Raw genomic sequence first — 22,711 nt, 5'->3', positions numbered from 1 at the left:
GAAGTTTAGTCACTGTTGCAGTATCAGAAATGTTTACACAGCAAACTCCCACAAACAGCAGGGTAATAATAGTGACCAGATAATCTGCTACAGGGATGTTGTTCTTGAAGAGAACAAACAGTGTCAGTCCTTCTGAATAAAGCTCAAATCTGTTGGACAACTGTGAAGGCTGAGAGTCCAGCTCTCTGAGCCCCCTTAATTGCCTCACTCATAATCACACATTCCTGTCCCTGACCACTGGCCAAATTAGAAGATGTTATCCTAAGAGGTGTGATTGAATCCTGATGCAAAGAATCAAGATAACTTTCCCCCTCCCTGATGCATCGCAGTGTCTGTAGTTCAGCTTCCAGCTCAATGCAAATAAAGCGTATTTATTAGTCACAAGTCAGCTTACATTAACACTGCAATGAAGTTACTGTGAAAATCCCCTAGTCGCTACACTCCAGTGCCTGTTCGGGTACACTGAGGGAGAATTTAGCATGGCCAATGCACCTAACCAGCCCATCTTTGACTCAGAGCCAGAGCTGCTTGAAAATCAAGCACTTCGTGCAGATGTGTTCGCCCTGGATCACACTGGCATCCAGGAGCTCCCGCATGCTGCAGCTGTGACACACCACCTGTCCTGCCATCCTTAATGTTTACGAATTAGCTATTTAATTATTTTTAATAGTATATTTTACTTTTGTCTTTATATATTTTACTAACCTTACTACCAGTTGCTAGAATCTTTTGAATAGAATAAACCGTAGTAACTTACCAGATAATCACCAAATAACTAACTTTTGTAGCAGAGTAAGACCACTTCCTGAAGGCTATGAACGTTAAAAAGCAAAATAGCACCTCTTTCCCTTCCTCCCCCAAATCACCCAATACCCTATTCTAAGTGACATTTCTTACAGTGACCTGCAAAACTGATCTAAATCACCTCTTTCTCCCGATACATTGAATTCCCATTTTGAACCAAATTCCCAAATATAGTCACTCTGGCCGGAATTCTCCGGCGTTCACACCACGCTGCTGCTGTAAGCAAGGAAGGAGAATTTGACACTCAACCAAATCTCTGTTCACTGTAGAAGGACCAGAGAATCCTGCTGGTGTGAACGGCTGGAGAATCCTGGCCTCTGTTTCACTCGGGCCAAAGTCTCCCCTCACTGACCCTGCACTCTTATGCCACGAGCCTCTGTTTAATGTCTTGTTTGAAAGACGGCATCTCTCCACATCATGCAGCCCCCATGCCGCATTGCACAGGATTAGCAAAGATTTGTGTTGTGAGATTTGAAGCCACCATCCTCTGACTCCACAGTCGAGAGTGTTACCAGCTGAGGTACAGCTGACATGCCCAATGTTGGGAGTGTTAGTTCCTTATTAAAATGCCCGTGATGCGCAGTGCACTTGCTATGTGCTGCAGTCCCTTTGTGCATTCACAAGGGGTAGGAGTCTTATATGCCACCTGCAATGTGCTTCTGTCTTGTGGGCCAACAGGAAAGGACTTCAGTGAAGGCCTGAAGTTTGCTTCACATCTGCTGATGAGACTTAAAAAATAAAAGCAGGGGAAGAATTCAGTGTTTCTTTCTCATTATTGGAGAGCAAGTATTATTTGAGAGAATGGACAAGGTTTTGATGTTTTGCATCGATCTTGCTTGTCCCAACAAGAGGAGTCATGGGGCAGCCTTTTGACAAAGTATATTATTTAACCTCTTATTCACAATTTATCGTTATCGATTTTGTGCAGCCAACAGCCAATTTTTTCTTTCAATCTCATGCTGACTGTAAGAAACATTTAAAAATCCAATAAAAAAGTCAGATTGTGTTTCCAGAGTAGACAATAGAATAGTTCAATTAGTTAAACATCTGCATCTAAACCAAGTAGCAAGTGCTTTCATATTCAGAATTGCCTGCCATTGTCAGAAAAGGGAGCGTATGTACTGATCAGATGTGAGTCCTCCAGCGGACCTGTTGAGGATCACTCGAGGTCCGAGTGAAATAGCAGGCTTCTGTTAGAAAAATATCCATGTAAATTGCATCTTCCTGCTGCGCTTTGACCAACTTTTAATGTTCTCTTAATAATGGAGATGACAATTTTAGAAGAGTGTCAGATATTACAATTTAGTGAGTCACGGAGTTTCTGGAAATATTTAATTCCATTACTTATTGCAAAGCCACTAAAGAATGCCCAAATTTCTTGCATGTCCCATAAGGCACCAAGTATGACTAACCACTGTAATAATTGGAAATTGAATTATTTCTGTTATGATCCACTGTTTTGGTTGTTGCCTACAAGTCAACATCTTCCTACTACAGGGCCTCAGTCATATATCTTTATTATGTTTGATGTTGGCTCCTCCTGGTTCTTTATGACCATGACATGTCTTACCTAATTTCTGATTAACTCATTTCCCTTTGACTGTTTGCATGCAGGTTTTGGCTTCTGTTTTTAATCTAAACCCATCATGTCTCCCCTTTTTCCCCTCTTGAGCTGTTCTTTCCTCTTCCTGTCCCTTAGTCAAGCCACCATTAATTCCTACCCCTACCCCTCACCCGGATATTGAATAACTGTCTTAATTCCCAACTCATTGCATCTGGCTTCTTACTTTCCTATCTGTGCATTCTGTTGTGTAAGCCCATGGACGATCTCTGTGTTTGTCTCTCTCAGCATTCTTGATTGCGGCTATTGAGATATCTGTTGCTGTCTCCTTACAGGCAGCAACTGCGAGCTGTTCCATCTGCCACATTGCGTTCTGCTGCTTTGATTTTATCTTGCCAACCACTTTCTTGTCCATTTAGCTGACTCACCACTGTCACCTCCCCATTCTGTGTTCCCCTGTTTAAAAAGTCCATGTCCTTGCAAATGAGGCAATTGCCATTGACTTTGGTGTTGGCAATTATAATAAACATCCTGGCTTTGGTTGAAACTTGACTGTGGGATGTTGGGCACTTTACTTAACCAGAAATCTCCTCAGAACTATTGAATTCAAGGTTTCTACATTATAAATCCCAGCATCTGGATTACTCATCCAATCTTGTTTCCTCTGCTTGGGTACGGTCCCCCTGCTTTTCAAAACTGCCATAATCACTTCCTTCCTCTCCAACATCCCCTCCCTTGGACCCTTTGTATTTGAAGCTGTCGATATCTCATCACTCTCCAAAGCTCTTTTTCTAATTGTTCCCTCCCAGATTTGGACCCATATTCCCCACAACTCCATGTTTGAACCGCTATTCTGGTCACTCCTGACCAAGGACTCCTTCGTATTCAGAGTCACAAGTGACCTCCAACTCTGACTGTGCTTCAACATCTGCCTTTGTCGACCTCTGAAGAAGCTTTGGAGATATTGGAGCCACAACTTTGTCCTCCAAATCCTCAGAGATATTCTCAATGAATAATCCGCAGTTGCATTGCTGCCATTAGGAGTTTATCGAGCAGTCACTCTTGGTGTAAGTGAGTGGGTCTTGTGGTGGATATAGCAGGTCTTGCTGTTTATGACTTATTCACAATGTGTGTGCCTATTTGCGTTGTTACTTTTGTTTATTCAGTGCAGCAGCTGTTGGTTGGGTCCATGTTTTTCCCTTTCTGACTGGGGACAACTTCATAAAAAGGCACAGGCTACGTAAATTAAACGATTACTCTTTTCACCCAGTGTCAAGCCTACCCTTGCTCTTCTCTCAGTGTATTGTTTTCTGACGTAAAGGGTTCTACAGTAAGTTCATCCAAAGTCACTTAGAACTATCTTTCAATTCACATTTGTTTTGAGGAGAAAACGCCCTGTTCTGATGTATTTAAGCAGCTTAATTTGTATATTTTGTACAAAATGCTCTTACGAATTAATGAGTAGACTGAATCGACCGTGCCTGCATTTGAATTACTGAGATGGAAGAATGGCAAATTTCTAAATCTGGGTGTCCGGAGTAGATTTTGCTCAGTGGTTTATTTTGTGGTAAATTGCTTCCCATGTTAATTTATTTTGTGTGTAGCCCAGGTGCTTTTTAGAAAAAAGTTTATAGAACAGGTGATGGGAACAGATACAGTAGTATCTTTCAAAAGGAAGTTTGATAAGTACTTAGAATCATGAATGGTGCAACACAGAAGGAGGCCATTCAGCCCTATGTACATCTGCTAGCTGTTTGATACTATACAATTAATCCCACTTCCTTGCTTTTTTGTCGTTTCCGCCCTCTCTCTCTCTCTCTTCCCCCCCCCCCCCCCCCCACCAACCCCGCCATAGCTATGTAAATATTTTCTTTTCAAGTGTTTATCTAGTTCCCTTTTGAATGTTGCTATTGAATCATTGAAACAGACTTTCAAGCCGTGCATTCCAGGCAGTACTTGCTGTAAACAAAGGGTTTTATGTTGATTCTGGTTCTTTTGCCAATCATGTTAAATTTGTGCCCTCTGATTATTGGGCTTCTGCTACTGGAAACTGTTTTTTCCTTGTATACGGGTATAAAAGCCCTTCATAATTTTGAACATCTCTGTCAAATCTCTAATCTATTCTATGCATTCTCGATGCTGCTGGTAGAGACATAGGCAGGACACGCTGTTTGGGAGATGACATGAAACTCTAAACATCACATAAAGATCTGGCAGAGTGACCAGATTCAGAAGGACTTTATTATCATTGGCCTTTGAACATGGAAGGAGAAATGTTTGTTCTGCCTATGAGAAAAGATTTCAAACTTCATTCAGTAGCGAACAACTCCAATTTTGCCAGTCTCTATTACAAAACTGATGTCCCTCATCCCTGGCACCATTCTAGTACATCTTTACCTACCGTTGACGAGGCCTTTAATTGTCAGCCAATGTTATTAAAGATTATGGAACCAAGGCTGGTAGGTAGAGTTGAGTTATAGATCAGCCATGATTTCAATTTAAAGGTGCGACAGGCTTGAGGAGCTAAATAGCCTACTCCAATTCCTGTGTTCTAGGAAAGGTATAATTTGCCTCAGTGCCAGAGGGTCAAAAGTAGAATATTGGCTGGAGTTGAACTAACGATGGGAGCTCTGCTGGAAGGGCATGATTATCCGATCCCTGAAATATTACAATATCAACAATTTGAAAGCACTTAAATGTTGTAAAAACACGTTGCAAGGCTGTGAAAGGTGCTATACAAATGTAAGTTTATAGATTGCAACAAAAAAATGGCTTGAGAGGTGCTCGTCTCTTTTTCTTTTTGTTTCTTCCCGTCATCCCACCTACCTCTCCTGAAGATACTAAATCTTTGCTAGGCCACAGTTCTCTATGCATCAGTTGCCTTTTGCTACCTCTCCCACCTCTCTTAGTTGATCATTCTTTATACACGATTCCAGTGAATGGTGTTGTATTATTCAACCGTGGGGAAGACAATGCAGCCAAGCTCGATGTGCCGACCTAAGTATGTAAATCTTGGGTCAGGACTATGATTGAGCCTTTTTTTTAAGCTTGCCACCTCCTACGTTCAGCCTGGAAGAAGGACATTCCTGACTGGGCTGGTAGCTGGTAATTGTAGTTTTAATTCCTCCGTGCAAAACCACATGTTGCTGAGACTGGTAGTTGTGAGCTGCTTGTAAAGACGTGTTCTCTGCAATGGCTTTCAGGGTGGCCAGCCACCACCCTACTGGAATATGCTAACTCTGCTTCCAACGTTTCTACCCCTTCATCTGAGAATTAAGTGCGATGATGGCACAATTCCAAAAGGGATACAGAAGTAACAAGACCGGTGTTCAAGTACACAAATATTTGAAGGTGGCATGGCAAGACGAGAGGGCTGTTTTTAAAAAAAGAATTACGCAGGATCCTTGGTTTTATAAACAGAGGCACAGAGCACCAAAGCAAAGGAAGTTGTGCTAGACAACAAATCATTAGCTGGGCAATTCTGAGCACCTCCGTTTAGGAAGGATGCCAAGGCCTTAGAGAGGGTGTAGGGGAGATTCACCAGAGTGATGCCAGAGATGAGGGGTATCCTACTATATAAGGTAACTAAAGAAGCTGGGTTATTTTCCTAAGAACTGAAACTGTTAATGGAAGTTTTAACAGCGGTGTTTAAAATGGTGGCAAGCTTTGATAAAGTAAATAAGGCAAATCTGTTTCTGTTAGCTAGGAGGATTAGTAAACAGAGGACACAAATTTAAGATAATTGGCAAAGGAACCAGATAGCAGATGAGAATTTCTGTTTAAGCAACAAGTTGTTAAAAGTTAAAATGCACTTCTTGAAGGCTATTGGAAGCAAATTCAGTAGAAACTAATGGGACTAATTGGATAGCATGTTCAAGGAGCTGGCAAGGGTTCAGGGGTGTTGAATGGCCTTCTGTGTTGTATGATTCCATCAGACAAATATCTGTCATTGAATAATGCTCTTAATGAAGTAAAACAGAGGATGCATATTTTAGAGGTATTTAAAGGGCTAGGTTTTGTTGACCTAAACAATTCAGTTTGTATTGAAGTTTCTTGTCATGTCAGCCAACGATAATTCAAGCTTATAATTTGTCTTGCGAGTGCCAGCAGTGCTTTCCACATAGTGAAAACAAGTGAAGAAGGGGCACACAGTACTTGGAAACATATGAATTAGGAGCAGAAGTAGGCCATTTGGCCCCTCAAACCCGCTCCACCATTCAATAAGATCATGGCTGATCTGTTTGTGCTTTGAATTTCACATTTCTATCCACCTCACGATAACTAAGGGAATCAGTCTACCTCTGCCGTAAACATATTCAAAGACCCCACCTTGAGTAAGAACCTAGTAAACCTCCTCTGAAATGCCTTCAACAATTTACAACCTTCCTTAAATAAGGACACCAAAACTGAACATAGTATTCGAGATGTGGTCTCACCAATGCCTGGTATGCTGGAAGTACAACATCCTTGGCTTGCTGCAATCCTCTAGTTATGCCCAACGCAAACTGGAAGAACAACACCTCATCTTCCAATTAGGCATATTACAGTCTTCTGGACTCAACATTGGATTCAACAACTTTAGGTTGTGAACTTACCTCTCCATCGTGACCCCTTTTTAAAATTTCCTTTGTTTGTCCCAATACTACCTCTGTCCACTCCCCCATCTGTCCCTTGTTTTTCAGTTTTGCTTTCACTGAGCACTGACATTTGTTCTCCTATCAACACATCCTGATATCTTACATTTATGCAGTTATCAGCATTTATTCAGTCCTTACTGCCACCATTGACACCTTTGTGTCGTGTCCATATCGTCTTTGTCAATCTTGTTTTAGCTTTGACCTATCCCTGACCTTCTATTCTGTCCCCTCTCCTCTGCCCTTTTTCGAACCATATAATTAATTACATTTCTATCCCTCTTCAGTTCTGTCAAAGAGTCAAATGGACTTGTTAACTCTGTTTCTTTCTCCACAGATACTGTCAGACCTCCTGGGTTTATCTAGCATTTCCTGCTGTTATTTTAGATTTCCAGCATCTGCAGTATTTTGCTTTTATTTATCCTTACTACTTTGTTCAATTCCTCTCATTAAAGGGTAGCATTCCATGAGCCTACTTGATTAAATACTAACATTTTGTGACTCATGCACAAGACCACTGAGATCCCTCTGCCACTATGAATGCTGCAGTTGTTCTCCATTTAAGTAATACTCTTGCTTTTTTTATCCTTCCTGCAAAAGCATCCAACTTTACATTATACTCCATCTGCCAGATTTTTGTCCACTCACTCAACCTATCTATGTCCATCTGCAACTTTCTTATGTCCGCTTCACAGCATACTTCCCTACCTATCTTTGTGTTGTCTGTAAATTTAGTAGACACAGACCTCTGCCACACTGTGTTAATTTAACATTATTACAATTACACAGCTCACTGCCTGGTTAATGCTGTAACTACTAAAGCTGATTTTTTAAAACTAAAAACTAAGGAGGCTTCACACCAATCCACATATCCACATTCAACAACCTGCTCCGAAAATTCAGCTCACACTTTGACAACAGTGGCAATTTCACAGCAGCAGCCAAGACAATCCACAACATTCTAAATAAAACAACCTGCTCTTTTTTTAAAAAAAAGTTATCTTACCCTATCTCCAAATGTTAATAGATCCTTTCCAAGATTCAAATTTGAATTTACATCTTCACCCAAAACTGATCTTTTCTTCCTTGGGCTTTTCTTCCTATCTGGGTACCAGGCTTCATTGAAATCCCTCTGTTAGTTTTTGAGATATATTTTTCACAGACTAAAAAACGGGTGAAAACATTGCCTTTAGTAACATGGATGCTAAATGTGTGTAAGAGCTTAAAGGATGATTCCATGGGTAAATGAGCAATGAGAGATGTGACAATGAGCCATACAAACCAGGAGGCTCCCAATTTTGATCCTCACTTTGTGTCTGACCTGAGATGGGTGGTGGTGGGCCCTTGCAGCCTTGTGTTGAGGAAGATCTTGGACCTTTAGCTGTCTAGCCATGACTGCTGGAAAGTGAGCGTTTGTGCAGATGATCTGCATTGGTCTCGACTAGGGTTCCTTTGGTCAGATAACCTGACACCTCCCTGTGCAGTGTCCTATGTAAAGAATGACTACTGAAGATGGCACTGGATGGAATTGGTGTTTGTGGAATTTGACTTCTGAGAGGAGAAGGAGGATAAAGGAACTGCGCAAGAAAAATAAAAAAAGCTTTGACTAATTGAAAACTGGCAGACTGCTTATAGTATTACTTGCAATTAATTGAAGGACAGGCAGATTTAAGCAATGTAATGCAGAATCTATTTGGGGCACTGATATACAGTGTTTCATTGGAATTTTATGGGATTCTTCATAGTTTTTTTGGGTGATTCAAATTCTTGATCATTTTGTTGTTTAGCGATGTAGAATTCAAAGGCAGGAGAAAGGTTCATGGAAAAAGGGCCACTGATTTATCACAAAAAAAGATATGTCATAAGTAGCTGATGGGTGGGTGACATTTTGGGCTGAACACTGCCATGGTGCTTAGTTTAGTGGTTATTCCCATCCCCTATTCAATGGTTGGTGTAAGGACGTGGATGATGGTAAGCTGCGAATAGAAGTGTTGGAGTTGAGGATGAGTGGTTGATAGAGTAATGAGATGGGATCCTGGTATCTAGGACTGTTGGGAATGTGGAAATAGCACTTGGGTTCTGGAAATGGTGTGCAGGTGATGGAATGTGTGAGCACTCCCAACACAATAGCAAAGGGTGAGGACACTGAGAAGGAGGTGCATTATAAGGTATGTTTTGTGTCTGTGACCTGAGAGCTAGCTGCAAATACATTAGTTTTACTAAGCACGCACCCACACATTCCAATGGGCAAATTCAGCTGAATTTGTGAAAGCCTGCTCCCAGTTATGGTTGAAAATACTGTTCTCACTGCAAAAACAGAAGGAAACTCGGTACGCAGATAATGGCATGGTGGGGTGTGTGGGGGGAGGGGGGTGGGGGGGGGGGGGGGGGGTGTGCGGGGTGGATGAGAGGAGGATCAATTCTGGGCATCTTGGGGCACAGCCAGGTCACGTGTTTTATTTTAATAGGTTTTGCATAGAGGTTACTGGAGAACAAATCCGCCAGACTTGGAGACAAAACTGGGAGACTCTTTTCAAAAGTATAATGTGTAAGTAAGTTTTTACCCAGTGCACAGCCAAGGGAATACTGCACGGTAGTATGTGTCAGTTTTCGGATGAGATAAATCAAGGCCCTGTCTGACCTCCAGTGAATATAAAAGTACCCATGGCACTATTCAAAAAGAGCGTGGGAGTTCCCCTTGGAATCCTGGCCAAGATTTATTCCTCAACCAACACTCGAAGCCGATGGTCCAGTTATTTATTTCATTGCATTTTGTGAGCACTAGCTTTGTGCAAATTTGCTACAGCATACAAAAAATTCTACTGCATGCAATAAAAAAAGCAAAGGCAATATAGTTACAAACCTGAGCTTCGATGTGAAGGTTTAAAACCAGTAAATGAAATTCTAAACTCGGCACAATTAGTGTTCTACTACTGGCCTTACAGTCTGCCCCTTGGCACTGTCCATGAATCACCTTGCCTATGTCTAAACAGACTGGTGCCTCCATAGTTGGTTAGTATGTCAACATGAACATCTGCCAAAGGATTTAAGTGCAGCGCGTGATACAGTAGTTCATTCATGATTTCTGACACTTGGGATTATTGCATTTAAATATTGTCGCCAAAAACACGATTTCACGACTTGCCCAATTTGTCTGGGGTTCACAAAACCTGTCTGTAAGAAAGTTGCACTCGGCACTGATGCTGTGGCTCCAATTTCAAGGATTTCCTATCCTAATGAGCAGGGTACCACCACCTGGTTTTAATGTACAAGTTTTAAAGAGAAATTGATTCATATTTTATCTGTTGGCTTGACTACGACCATCTTCCCTTCTCCCTTAAGGACTCCCACTCCTACCAGAGATGAATTATTTTTATGGTTCTGTGACTGCTCTGTCCATTCATCAATACACTTTCCAAAAATAAATAAACTGCATGAACTGCTGTGCCTGTGCACTGCCTGTCGGTACATGTACAACTTTTTAGCTCTATTAGGTTTGGGAATGGGGAATCCTCTATATAGCTTGGAGGTTAGCCTGGTAGTAGCCTTGTCTTTTGGTTGTTGTGCCCTTCACCTTGTATTCATAAATACAGTTAGACCAATCAATATTGCCCTGTTGACAGCTAAGGCCCTGGCAAATGATTTTGAAAACAATAATTAGAATATTTTCAGAAGTTGAATTGTGCATTGAAAACTATTCAGCTGTTGCTTATTGCAATAAATTTGGTACAGTTTGAAACCATACCCCGGTTGTTCCAGAGTTTGCATTTTTATTTATTTCTATTAATGTTAATAATTTGGAAAGATTCAACTTCTTAAACTTAAATATGTGGTTGTGGTAATGAAAGGTTAAAACCTTTGGCACATTTCGCTGATCTGAAAATGTGTAGTTACTGCATGTTAACAAACACTGTTCTGTGGTAGATATGAATAAATCATGTGTTGAACAGTAAAGCTGTTGTGCCCCTTCTATTTAAGTAGTTGTATTGCCCAGGGGCAATGTACTGGTTTAAAATAAGCCACTGTATAATTTAAAAAGGAGTTGCCAAATGAGGGCTTTAGGGACTTTTTATTAAACCTGTAGACGTTCACAAGTTGTGTTAGCAGTTCTGGTTTAAAGTTTGCTAAGTCTGTTCTTTTAAACTTGCACACTGAGCCCAGTTTTAAGTATACTTATCCAATTCCTGTTCTATAGATCTCATTCTTAGTCATTTGTCCTTAAGGTTATTAGCAGCATTACCAGTTTGTATGTAATCACCTCCCACTGATTTGCCAATTCCACATTGATATTGCGATGACTTCAGATTGCTTTGTCTTTTACTTCCTGCCTTTAATTGATGACTATTTAAAAATGACAGTCTATTTTGAAAATTTTACACCATAGTAAAAACATCCCAAAGTTCTTCACAGCGCAACCAGACAATTTTTGGCATTGAACCTCATGAGATATTAGAACTGGTGACCAAAAGCTTGGTCAAAGGGGTAGGTTTAAAGGAACATTTTAAAGGAAGAAAAAGAGATGAAGAAGTTTCAGGAAGGAATTCCAGAACCTAAGGGCTTAGGTGGCTGAAGGCATGTTTGGCAGTGGTGGAGCAAAGGAGCAAAGGATTTTACTCGATTGGATTCTGGTATGTTCCCTATATATCAACCAAGTATTTTCTGTAACATTGCAAATAAGCTTTCTCTCATGTTCAGCCTTTTTAAGCATCAAAAGTTTCTAATCTTGGATATTATGAAGCTGAATTGAACTTAAATGCTAAATAATATGTGCAAAGTAACTTGCCTTTTCCCTTTTGAAAGTGTTGTTGCCCTTGATGCCAAAGCTTGAAGAGGACTGCTTTTCATTAAAGTAAATACACCAGCACTTATGAAGAATCATAAAATGTTTTCTAAAATGCAGGGTTAGATGAATAAACTGTAAATCTGTGTTTGTTTAGTTTTCTAGTTGAAGTCCTCACTTAATCTTTTGATCTTTTTTGAAAACAACTCAAAAAGGTTTTTTTTAAGGCAGCAATAGTTTTGAGAAGAAAATCTGTGTGGGGAGCAGGAAGCGAGCACATTTTTGGAATTTGTGAAGTGTGATCCACACAGATGGGGTATGCTGTATCTTGCCCACAGTCCTCTATATTTGGAACTTTGCACCCATCTTCCTTTTCCAAAATATCCTTGCGATATTTCAGTTTCTGCAACTGGAATGTTATTCTTCAGTTGTATAGTGTGTTGGTCAGACTCATCTGGAATACGGAGTTCAATTTTAGGGAGCTCACCTCAGGAAGGATAAATTATCTTTAGATGGGCTACTATGCCGATTCATCAGAATGATGCCAAGCCTGGAGGGTTAAGCTGTGAAGCCAGTTGTATCACCTTTGAGTGTGAGGAATTGAGAGTAATGTTTTGATAGGGTAGCTGTGGATAAACTATTCCCTCTGGTGGGTGTTCAACGACAGGGGAACATCATGATAAATAGCTCAGCTCTAATTTTAACAGAATACTCTTTTGCACTAAAGTTCATAGACATTTGGAATTCTCTCACTGAAAAAAGCTGCGGGTATTGGGACAGTTGGCGTTTTCAAGACCGACTGGGCCGGATTTTACTGAAAAAAGAATGGTGTCTGAATGATGCTGTAGTCAATGTGGAAATGAACCGGCAACACGTTGAAAGAGAACAATATTTTGTGAATTGCGAATCACTATAAATTTCTGGTCAGTTGGTGCTTTTGTCAGCTTTGCAAAAACAGCATCTTGTGCTTGCCCTCCTCATGATTTTCATGAAGTTGCACATTAATTGCTCATTGCATTCACCATCGAAATTAAATCTAGTAATTAACAGTGTGTAAGTGCCCTTTCATCAGCATCATAATTATTAATGGTTGCCAGTCATTAGAGGAAAATCGTGTTTAACTAACTTGCTACAGTTTTTTTGAAATCGTAGCGTAATCAAGGGTTGAGGTGGGTAATGTTGTTGATGCGCTGTACGTGCACTTTTAAAATTCATTTGATATAATGCACCACAACATATTTGTGAGCATTGTTACAGCTCAAGGAATTAAAAAGGACAGTAGGAGCATGGATACGCAATTGCTGAATGGCAGGAAACAGTAGCAGTTAATGGATAGTTTTCAGACTGGAGGAAGGTTTGTAGTGGAGTTTCCCAGGGGTTACAGCTGGAAGCCTTGCTTTTCCTGATGTATATAACTGACCTGGACCATGGGGTACAGGACACAACTTCAAAATCTGTAGATGATACAAAACTTGGAAGTATTGTGAACTAAGAAGCATAATATAGAGTTGCAAAAGAACATAAACAAGTGGGTGGAATGAGCGGACAGATGGTGGATGAAGCTCAATTTGGAGAAATGTAAAATGAATCATTTTGGTAAGAAGAACATGAAAAGACAATATGAAATCAAAGGTAGAAGTTGGAGCAGGAGTGGAGAGATGTGGGTGTACACATGCATATACAATTGAAGGTGGTAGGACAGGTTGAGAAAGCAGTTAATTAAACACAGTATCCTAGGCTTTATTAATAGCAGCATAGAGCAGAGATTCCCAACTTTTTTCACATCATGGCACACCTTGGGACTATAAAAAAAATTTGAGGCACACCTCTTGTTTTCTTGAACTGAACCACTCTCTCACAAAAGCCTTTTATCTCTCAAACCTCCGAAAACCATATGAAGCCACCATTTAATACAACACTCATTAGTTTACGAAATTTACAATGAAAGCCTTATCACCATTTGCATGCTAAATACAATATTGGTGACTGTTCCTCCTTTTCTTAACTTTATTGGTTCCTGTTTCTTACCTCTGTCTTTATCTGTTACTGGGAACTCTTTCCTCTCTCTCTCTCTCTCTCTTCCACCTCCCCCCCCCCGTCCTTCTCTGTTTTCTCTTCAGTCTTTTCCCAATTTCTCCTCGTCTCCCTCACTTTTGTGCCTTTTTTTGCACTGGCACACAGGGCCTTTGTCTTCAACTCCATGGTCAGTATTTCCAATTCCCAAAGAATCTGGGATCTCATGTGCATGCGTCAGCCAGGAAAAGGCTGCAAATGCACAGTTTGGGATGCTTTATGTTGCTATTCTGAACTGTGCCAAGAGAGAACCATGTTTTACATTGGTCATGAGCATGGGTGTAACTAATGTAAAAAAACCCAAACTACGCATGTGTGGCCTATTCCCAGCTGGCGCATGCGTGGGAAGTCCAAGGGTCATTGGGACTTGGAGATGCCTACCACAGAGCAGAAAATGAAGCTTAGATTTGGTTTAAAAATGATTAAACGTTAATGTAAATAATCTTATTTTGCAGCACATTTGTGGGGCCTTCACAGCACACCCGTGTGCTGCGGCACATTGTTTGGGAACCTCTGGCATAGAGTACAGGAAGAAGTCTAACAACACCAGGTTAAAGCTGACAGCGCAGAGTCGCTGAGCAGAGACTGATAGCCAGGTTCCGCACACATGAGGACGGCCTCAACCGGGATCTTGGGTTCATGTCACACTATCTGTAACCCCCACAACTTGCCTGGATGTGCACAATCTCACTAGCTGTCCTGTCTGGAGACAATACACATCTCTTTTAACCTGTGCTTAATGCTCCCTCCACTCACATTGTCTGTACCTTTAAGACTTGATTACCTGTAAAGACTCACATTCCAATCATTGTTCATGGAAATTGAGTTTGTGTCTTTGTGCCCTGTTTGTGATCAGAACTCCCATCCATCTGACGAAGGAACTGCCTGTTCCAAAGGCTAGTGGCTTTTGCTACCAAATAAACCTGTTGCACTTTAACCTTGTGTTGTTAGACTTCTTACTGCGTTTACCCCAGTCCAACGCCGGCATCTCCACATCATAGAGTACAGGTGCAGGGAGGTTATGTTGAACTTGTATTTAGAAGAGGCAAATTAATTGAAACATTCAAGATCTTGAGGGGTCTTGATGGCATGGATGTGGAGAGTATTTTCCTCTTGTGGGCATATCTAGACCTAGGGGTCACTGTTTAGAAATAAGGGGTTGCCTATTTAAAATGGAGATGAGGCAATTTTTTTCCTGAGGTTTGTGAGTCCTTGAAACTTTCTTCTTGAAACGGTGGTGGAAACAGAGTCTTTGAATATTTTTAAGGCAGAGGTGGATAGATTCTTGGTAAGCAAGGGGGCGATAGCTTATTACGGGTAGGCAGGAGGCAGATTTGAGGTTACCATTAGATCAGCCATGATAAATTGTGGAGCAGGCTCAAGTGGCTGAATGGCCTACACCTGCCCTTTGTTCATATGTTGTAAGGCACTAGTTCGGCCAGCTTGAGTATTGTCCAAATCTGGGTGTTGCACTTTAGGAGCATAGGAATAGGATAGGCCATTCAGCCCATCAAGCCTATTCTACTATCTGATTTTCACTGTAACTTCATTGCAGTGTTAATGTAAGTTGACTTATGACACTAATAAATAAACTTTAATGGTAACAAGACTGATCTGTGGCCTAACTCCATATACCTGCCTTTGGCCCATAATCCCTGAATGCCTTTGCTTAACAAAAATTTATCTAGTTCAGATTTAAAGATAGTAGCTGATCTAGCATCAACTGCCATTGGTGGAAGTGAATTCCAACCCATACCACCTTTTTGTGTGTAGAAGTGCTTCCTAAAATCTCTCCTGAATGGTCTGGCCCTAATTTGTAGACTATTCCCCCAGTTCTAGAATCTCCAACCAGTGGAACTAGTTTTATCTTTATCTACCTTGTCCTTTCCTGTTACTATCTTGAAGACTTTGATCAGATCACCACTTAACCTTCTAAATTCTAGTGAAAAAAGGCTTAATTTATATAATCTTTCTTCATAATTAAACCCCTGGAGTCCAGATATCATTTTTGTAAACCTACGCTGCACTCCCTCCATGGCCAATACATCCTTTCTAAGGTGTGGTGCCCAGATCTGCTCACAGTACTTCCATTTAGGGTCTAACCAGGGTTTTGGATTTTTGCAGTATAACTTCTGTGTCCTTTATACTCCAGACCTCCAGATATAAAGGCCAGGAATCCATTAGCCTTCTTGATTATTTTGTGCACCTGTCCGTGGCATTTTAAAGATCTGCATACCTGAACCCCTAAGTCTCTTCAGACATCCAGTTTATTTAAGTTCATACCATCTAGGAAGTACTCTGATCCATCCTTTCTGGTCCAAAATAAATAACCTCACACTTGGTTAGATTGAAATCTGTCTGCCACAGTTTTGCCCATTCATCTAGTCTATCAATATCCCTTTGTAATTTTACGTTATCATCTACAATGCCACCTAACTTTGTGTCATCAGCAAATTTAGATATATGACTTTCTATGCCATTATCCAAGTCGTTAATAAATAATGTGAACAATTGAGGCCCCAACACACATCCTCGTGGGACGCCACTAGTCACATCCCGCCAATTTGAGTACCTACCCATTACCCCTACATTCTATCACCCGCCACTCAACCAATTTCCCAGTCTTGTCAGTAATTTGCCCTCAGTTCCATGGGGTTCTACTTTAGATAACAGTCTCTTGTGTGTGACTTTATCAAAGACCTTCTGGAAGTCCATATTAACAACATCCGCAGACATTCCCCTGTCCACTACCTTAGTAATCTCTTCAAAAAATTCACTGAGGTTTGTCAGGCATGATCTACTTGTCACGAATCCATGCTGGCTCTCTGATTAACTGAAAGATTTCGAGGTGTTTAGTTACCTAACAGATGTTAGGCTAACTAGTCTGTAATTCCCTGGATATCCTCTCTCATCCTTCTCAAAAAGCAGAGTGACATGAGCAAGTTCCCAATCCAGGAGGAATGATTCCTGAATCTAGGGTACTCTGGGATTTTCCCAAAACAGAACTAAGTGCCCAGCGGGCAGGAAAACAGGATAATTTCCCGCCTGTTTTTTGAGCTTACTCATCATCACAGTGTGCCTCAGACTGATTCATGCTGAAAAGTAGGGAACAGGGCCTCCTCCCACCCGAGAGGCTGGTAGCATAGTGCTGAGCGGGCCACTGCTCACGCGCCGATCTGTCAGTGTGGATGCGCACTGACCCTCCTGTGGCCGGCCTCCCCCTCCTGATTGCTGGCCTACCCTGCTACCCTGAGAAACCCATGCCCCTGCCCCGATTTCCAGCCTTCCTGTCGCCCCCCCACCCCCCCGGCCTACCGATTTCCAGTTTTGCGACTGGTCGGACGTCTGTTGGGAACCTCGCAAAAGCCCCAACACTCCCCCCTCCCTAGCTGTTGTCTTCTGGCCTGCTGAGGTGCGGCTTATATTTAGGGCATTAACAATGTGCTCCCCTATTTCCTTTAATATCCTTGGATGGAAACCATCAGGTCCTGGGAATTTGTCACTTTTTAGTTCCATTAATTTCCTCATTATCAATGTTTTATGATATGAATTGTATTTAATCCCTGACCCCAACCCATTATTAATTTCCTTGGGACTTCCAGCAAACTATCCCCCTTTTCTGCTGTAAATACTGAGGTAAAGTAGGTAGGTTGGGAGGGCATTAGAGAGGGTACAGACGAGATTGGTTCCAGAAATGAGAAACTTAAGTGATGAAGCTAATTGAGACTGCCTTCCTTAGGGAAAAGAAGGCTGAAAGGGGAATCATGAGAGGCCTTGACAGAGTAGATTTGGGAGAACTTGTTCCCAATTGTGAAAGGATTGAGAATGAAAGGCAACAGATTGGCCAAAAAAAGCAAAGCAATGTGAGAAAAATCTTTTTCATACAGCGAGTGGGATCTGGAATTCACTCCGAGTGGAGGCAGGTTCATTGAAGCATTCAAAAGAGAACTAGACTGTTATCAGAGATTGAAAAACGTGCAGGGAGAAGCGCACCAAGTGAATTGCTCATTTGGAAAGCCAGTGTAGACAGGATGGGCTGAATTACCTTTTTCTATGCTATAACAATTCTGTGATTCAATCGACCTCTGCAACCAAAAAGTAAATAGCTTTAAGTGTGAGATCTCATTTCTTGAGCCTGTGAATTATTTTAGATTTTAAAAGCATTAAATTTGAAAAATCTAGCTTTTCCTTTCTCTCACTTTTATTTTCCCCTCATTCTAATCTTCCTTTCTCTCTTCCTGATTTGACATTGAACTCTTCCTCCCCCCGCCCCGCCCCGCCCCACCCCACCCCATCCCACCCCAATACAGTCGCCTTCTCAATCCTTTCACTGTTTGTTTCTCAATCATTAAATCTCATAAGGAGCTCCCTTGTCCCATTGCTTTCACCAAAGTCTGGGATGCCATGGTGTCCTCACTATTCTTTTATTAGTTTGTACTTGTTACTCTGTGGGCAAAAATGTTAAAGCCTAAATTCACAGTTGTAAATCTAACTAATTGCGCATATCAGAAACTGTCCTCAATTTTGTTAGCTAACTGCTGACAGATGACATTGAATGATGAAGGAGGCAAGGCCACCATTTATTGTCCATCCTTAATTGCCCTTGAAATGACTGGCTTGCTAGGCCATTCAGAGGGCAGTTAAAAGAGTCAGCCACGTGATGTGGGTCTGGGCATTAGTGAACTAGGTGGGTTTTTGCAACAATCTGTGATTGTCATGGCCACTGAGAATAACTTGATATTCCAGATTTATTAATTGAATTGGAATTCCACCAGCTGCCATGGTGGGAATTGAACCCATGTCCCCAGAGCCTCTAGATTATTCGTCCAGGGACATTACCATTGCACTATCATCTCCCCACTCTTCCTTGTGTTACTGCAAATGTTTGGCTCCTGTTAATCAGTGAATCAAGATTAATGTCTGAACTTAGCAGAACTACCTAGTGCAGAAATGCAGCTGGTGTTGATTATTAGTTGAATCATGACTGAATCATTGGCAATATAACCAAATTTGGATCTGTTGAAGCAAATCTAATGGAAACCAGTTCCAGACATGAGTCAATTATGACTGTTAATTTACACACTAAGATTTCTCGAAAGGAAACGATTGCATTGCCCAGGTGATTCCATACTTTGTAAGGTTTGTGCATTAGTACTGGCAAAGTTGTTGTGCACAAGTCTTGCCTTTTAGTTGCATTTTCTTTGTTGAGGCCCATTTTTGATTTGAAATTGGGAAGCTTTCAAACTGAGTTTTGTCTTTGGTTGATCCTTTCCTTTGTGACATACCTTTGAAAGATAGCTCTGCTATTGTATAAATTATATGAAAAAGTAAAATTATCTTTATAAAGTTATGATATGGCCACAACCAGCCTAATGGCTGGGTGTCTCATATCTTGAACTGGCAATAAGACAGTTTTTATCAAACTTCAGCAGAATGAATGTTGCCTGACCAGTGGTAAAATTTGGGTGCGTATGGTTACTTGTATGCATCTTAAAAACTCAAATGGTCCACATAGATATAGATGAGCCCCCATGAAACTTTCAGTCCTTTATTTCCATGAATCCATGCAGATTAAGGTCAGTTGGTGTTTTGGTTTTATAACCAGTATTCCAGAATAATGTTTTCCACCTATCACAGTATCACTCATTATTGTCGTCCTCTGTGTGTCATTTTAATAATTTGATGTATTTAATTGATAAAGATTTCATATATATATATATATATATATATATATATATATATATAGTTGCCTTTTAAAAAATGTTTCCACTCTGTAATCTGCCTCTAAAGATTTGCGTATTTTACTCTTTTACATTCTTTTAAAATTTATGCTGTTTCGGAGATATTTTCATTTTTCTGTTTCCCAAACCTCTCAATTTCACACTTGTGCCCCAGCGAACTGCATTAGCCACATATCTGCCTCTCAGCTAGCCATCTCCTGCACTCTTACTCTTTTATATCCTCTTAAATTACCCTTGTCAGCAGATGTGTTCTTCTTTTCATATCCATATCCAAATCAATTATAATTTCTTTCAAAATTCCTGTCACTAAATACAACTAGTTGTTGAAGTAGCCAAAATTTTAATTCACATTTTTGTTCACTTTTTGTATGTTCATTTCATGTTCACCTTTTTGACATGTGCTTCCAAATGGAGCCAAGATTTTCTTCTCTATTTAGATATGTGTTACTTGAATTACATCCTTTGCAAATACTATTATTTAGCTTCAGCACCCATGATATGTAGCATTGAGAACATAATGGTCTGAATTGTTGACGGAGGCTGGAAGTTATTGTATTAAGTCAGTAGCCCATACTGTAATATTTAAACCTCTGTAATGCATATTCAATTCTCAAACATTCACCTGCACATGGCGACTAGAGTTTCACTGGATAGTTTGGGACGAGACACAATGATGGCAAAAGAGTTTTGAGATTTACACAAGTCACTTACTGAACACTTGTTACTCAAGTAGATTTGAAGATAACGTTTGCTTGTGAAATGTACTCAGCAGTTCATAGGAGCTTCAGTTTGAAGTATTCCCTTGTGCATCCATAGTCCTCAGTAGATCTAACAAATTTAGCACTGTTGTGAGGGTGCAGATTTGGGTCCACTTCATGGAACACTACTAAACTTTTAACTGTGGCCTACTAGCATATTCCCTGAGGCTATAGACTGAGGAGCTACAGGCAAAGGCTGAGTGAGCCCACTTGGGGGGAGGCCAAAAAAGCAGACGTGACTGCCTGGGAGCACAGTTGAATAAGACAGCAAAGATCCATGAATGTAAATTATGAATAACTTATTTAGCCTTGACCAGTGAAACATTCTATGTAGCAATATTTCTCCACATTTTTAGGCAGGGAGCTTTGAGTCATGGATAGATCTAAAATATTCTGTAAAAATGCAACTTTCAAAGTGTAAAAGGTGACCTGAACATTAATTTTTGTAACTCCATTCCAGACTAGAGTATAAAAAAAAATTATGTGGTCACTATCACATTACTGTTTGTGGGAGTTTGCTGTTTGAAAATTGCTTGCAGCGTTTCCTACATTGCAGTAGTGTCGGCACCTCAAAAGTACTTCAATGGCTGTAAAATCTTATAGGGCAACCTAACGCCATGAAAGATACTTTATAAATGCAAGCTTTTTCTTTATAGTCTGAATCTTTCAGTGAAGACTGAGAATCTGCACTGTAAATTATTTTTAAAGCTGGTTGAATTTGCAGTTTTTTTAATAAAACAACACGCCAAAAAGTGAAATGATTACAAGTATTATTATATTTGGCTGAGTATTGCTTGAGTAATTCTTCCCACTCCCATCGTCTTGCATTGCTAGCTTGCAGAATATGTTGTCACTCTCAGCAGTTCAGATTACATTTACAATACTAAGCAGTAGATTATTGAACAATGCAATTTAGCAATTGTTGCCCACTAGTGTAACACTAGAATGAGGCAGAGAAAATCTAGAGAATTCTAAATATAATGAATGACTAGAGATTATCAATGAAAGGAGATTTTTTTAAAAAAGTAGATGGTTCTGTTCTAAAAATTCTATAGGAATACAGGAATGTATTACCTGCATGTGTCTCATAAATCCACTGAGTTTTCTTTGAATTTCCATTTTGCTTTCGAGTAAAACTTAAGTCACAATCATTTGCAGTTACATTGCCCTTTAATGTTCAGCTGGATTCATCCAACACATCTGCGGCGATAATGGCAATCGTAGTGATGAATCAAGCAAGTAAACCTATTGCTTTATGGTGTAGTGTAATTCCAACCACATCTCACCCCCCCCCCCCCCCCCATCCCTACCCCCCCATCCATTTTCACCAAAAAACAACATTTTTACTTGCTGTTCTCCTAAAGGAGCAATGTGTTCAAGGATGCAGTTCTATAGGCGTCAGTAACTCACAGTTTGTTTGAATGGCAGTTTTTCATAGGTAGGCTGATGCAGCAGGCCATTTGACTCTGAGAAAGAACGACCAGCTGGGCACCCTGGCTTGTGAATAAGAATGAGAACTTGAACGAGTACTTGTTCTCCACCCTACCCCAAAATACAGTGCAGTGAATTAGCATACTCCCATCACTTGCACAGATGGTGGATCCAGATATGTGTGGCTCATCAGCAGACAGATGCCTTTCTAGCTCAAAGGGTGAATGCCCTGTTAGTTTCAAATTGACATAATACAGGCAGGGAGGTAGAACCACTTTACCCATTGCATGCAGCAAAATAAGATCTAAAAAAAAAACTTTAGATGGTAACACTGAAGTATGTTTTATGTCTTTAGTGAGCATTAATAGTAACTATTCCTTTGGTAACAGTGCATCAGTATTGCATTTAGTTGCCCCAGCACTGGAACTTATCACTGAGAAAGCTAAAGAGAGAAACTTTGGCCATAGAGTCATGCAGCACAGAAGAGGCCCTTCGGCCCATCATGTCTGCACTGTCGAAACTATACTAAATCTGCACAAGTCCTACTTTGCAGAGCTTACGCATAGCCTTGAATGTTATGAGATTTCAAGTGCTCATCCGCACACTTTGCATTATTGTCTGGGAAGGAGAGATGAACATTGTTATTTTGTTGCAATGTTTTGCATAACTGGTGATTATTTTCCAGTGGTGCATTTTTTATTTCCCTCTCGATTCACACCACCTCTCCCCACACTTTGCCCTATTTTTCCGCATGAGAGAATTGATAGTGTCCTGGGCCAGTCTGACTGGGGAGAAGGTCACAGCTGAGGTCAATCCAATCCTGTGAACCATCAATTACAACAGTTGGGGCGATCTATGGGAATGCGACATAAGGCGACACAGTACAGGAAAAAAATAGAGAATCTGGTGAACTGGTGCGACGACAATAA

The 22,711-nt window shown here is 40.7% G+C and overlaps 1 protein-coding gene across 6 annotated transcripts in view; it reads left to right on the top strand.

Annotated features, from left to right (window-relative positions):
* LOC144497883 (uncharacterized protein C1orf21-like) overlaps nucleotides 1–22,711 on the top strand; it is a 213,214-nt gene that overhangs the window by 28,819 nt on the left and 161,684 nt on the right. Inside the window, exon 1 of one of the 6 annotated variants that reach the window (XM_078219323.1) lies at nucleotides 11,361–11,627. The exons of the other annotated variants lie outside the window; for them this stretch is intronic. The gene's annotated coding sequence lies outside the window, so the exon portion shown is untranslated. Of the gene's footprint in view, nucleotides 1–11,360; nucleotides 11,628–22,711 lie in introns of those variants that run through there. 6 annotated transcript variants of the gene reach the window in all.

Source organism: Mustelus asterias, chromosome 8 (assembly GCF_964213995.1).
Source record: "Mustelus asterias chromosome 8, sMusAst1.hap1.1, whole genome shotgun sequence".
Classification (NCBI taxonomy): Eukaryota; Metazoa; Chordata; class Chondrichthyes; order Carcharhiniformes; family Triakidae; genus Mustelus; species Mustelus asterias.
The sequence above is the reverse complement of the archived record's forward strand: the minus strand, read 5'-3'. Positions and strand labels throughout refer to the sequence as shown.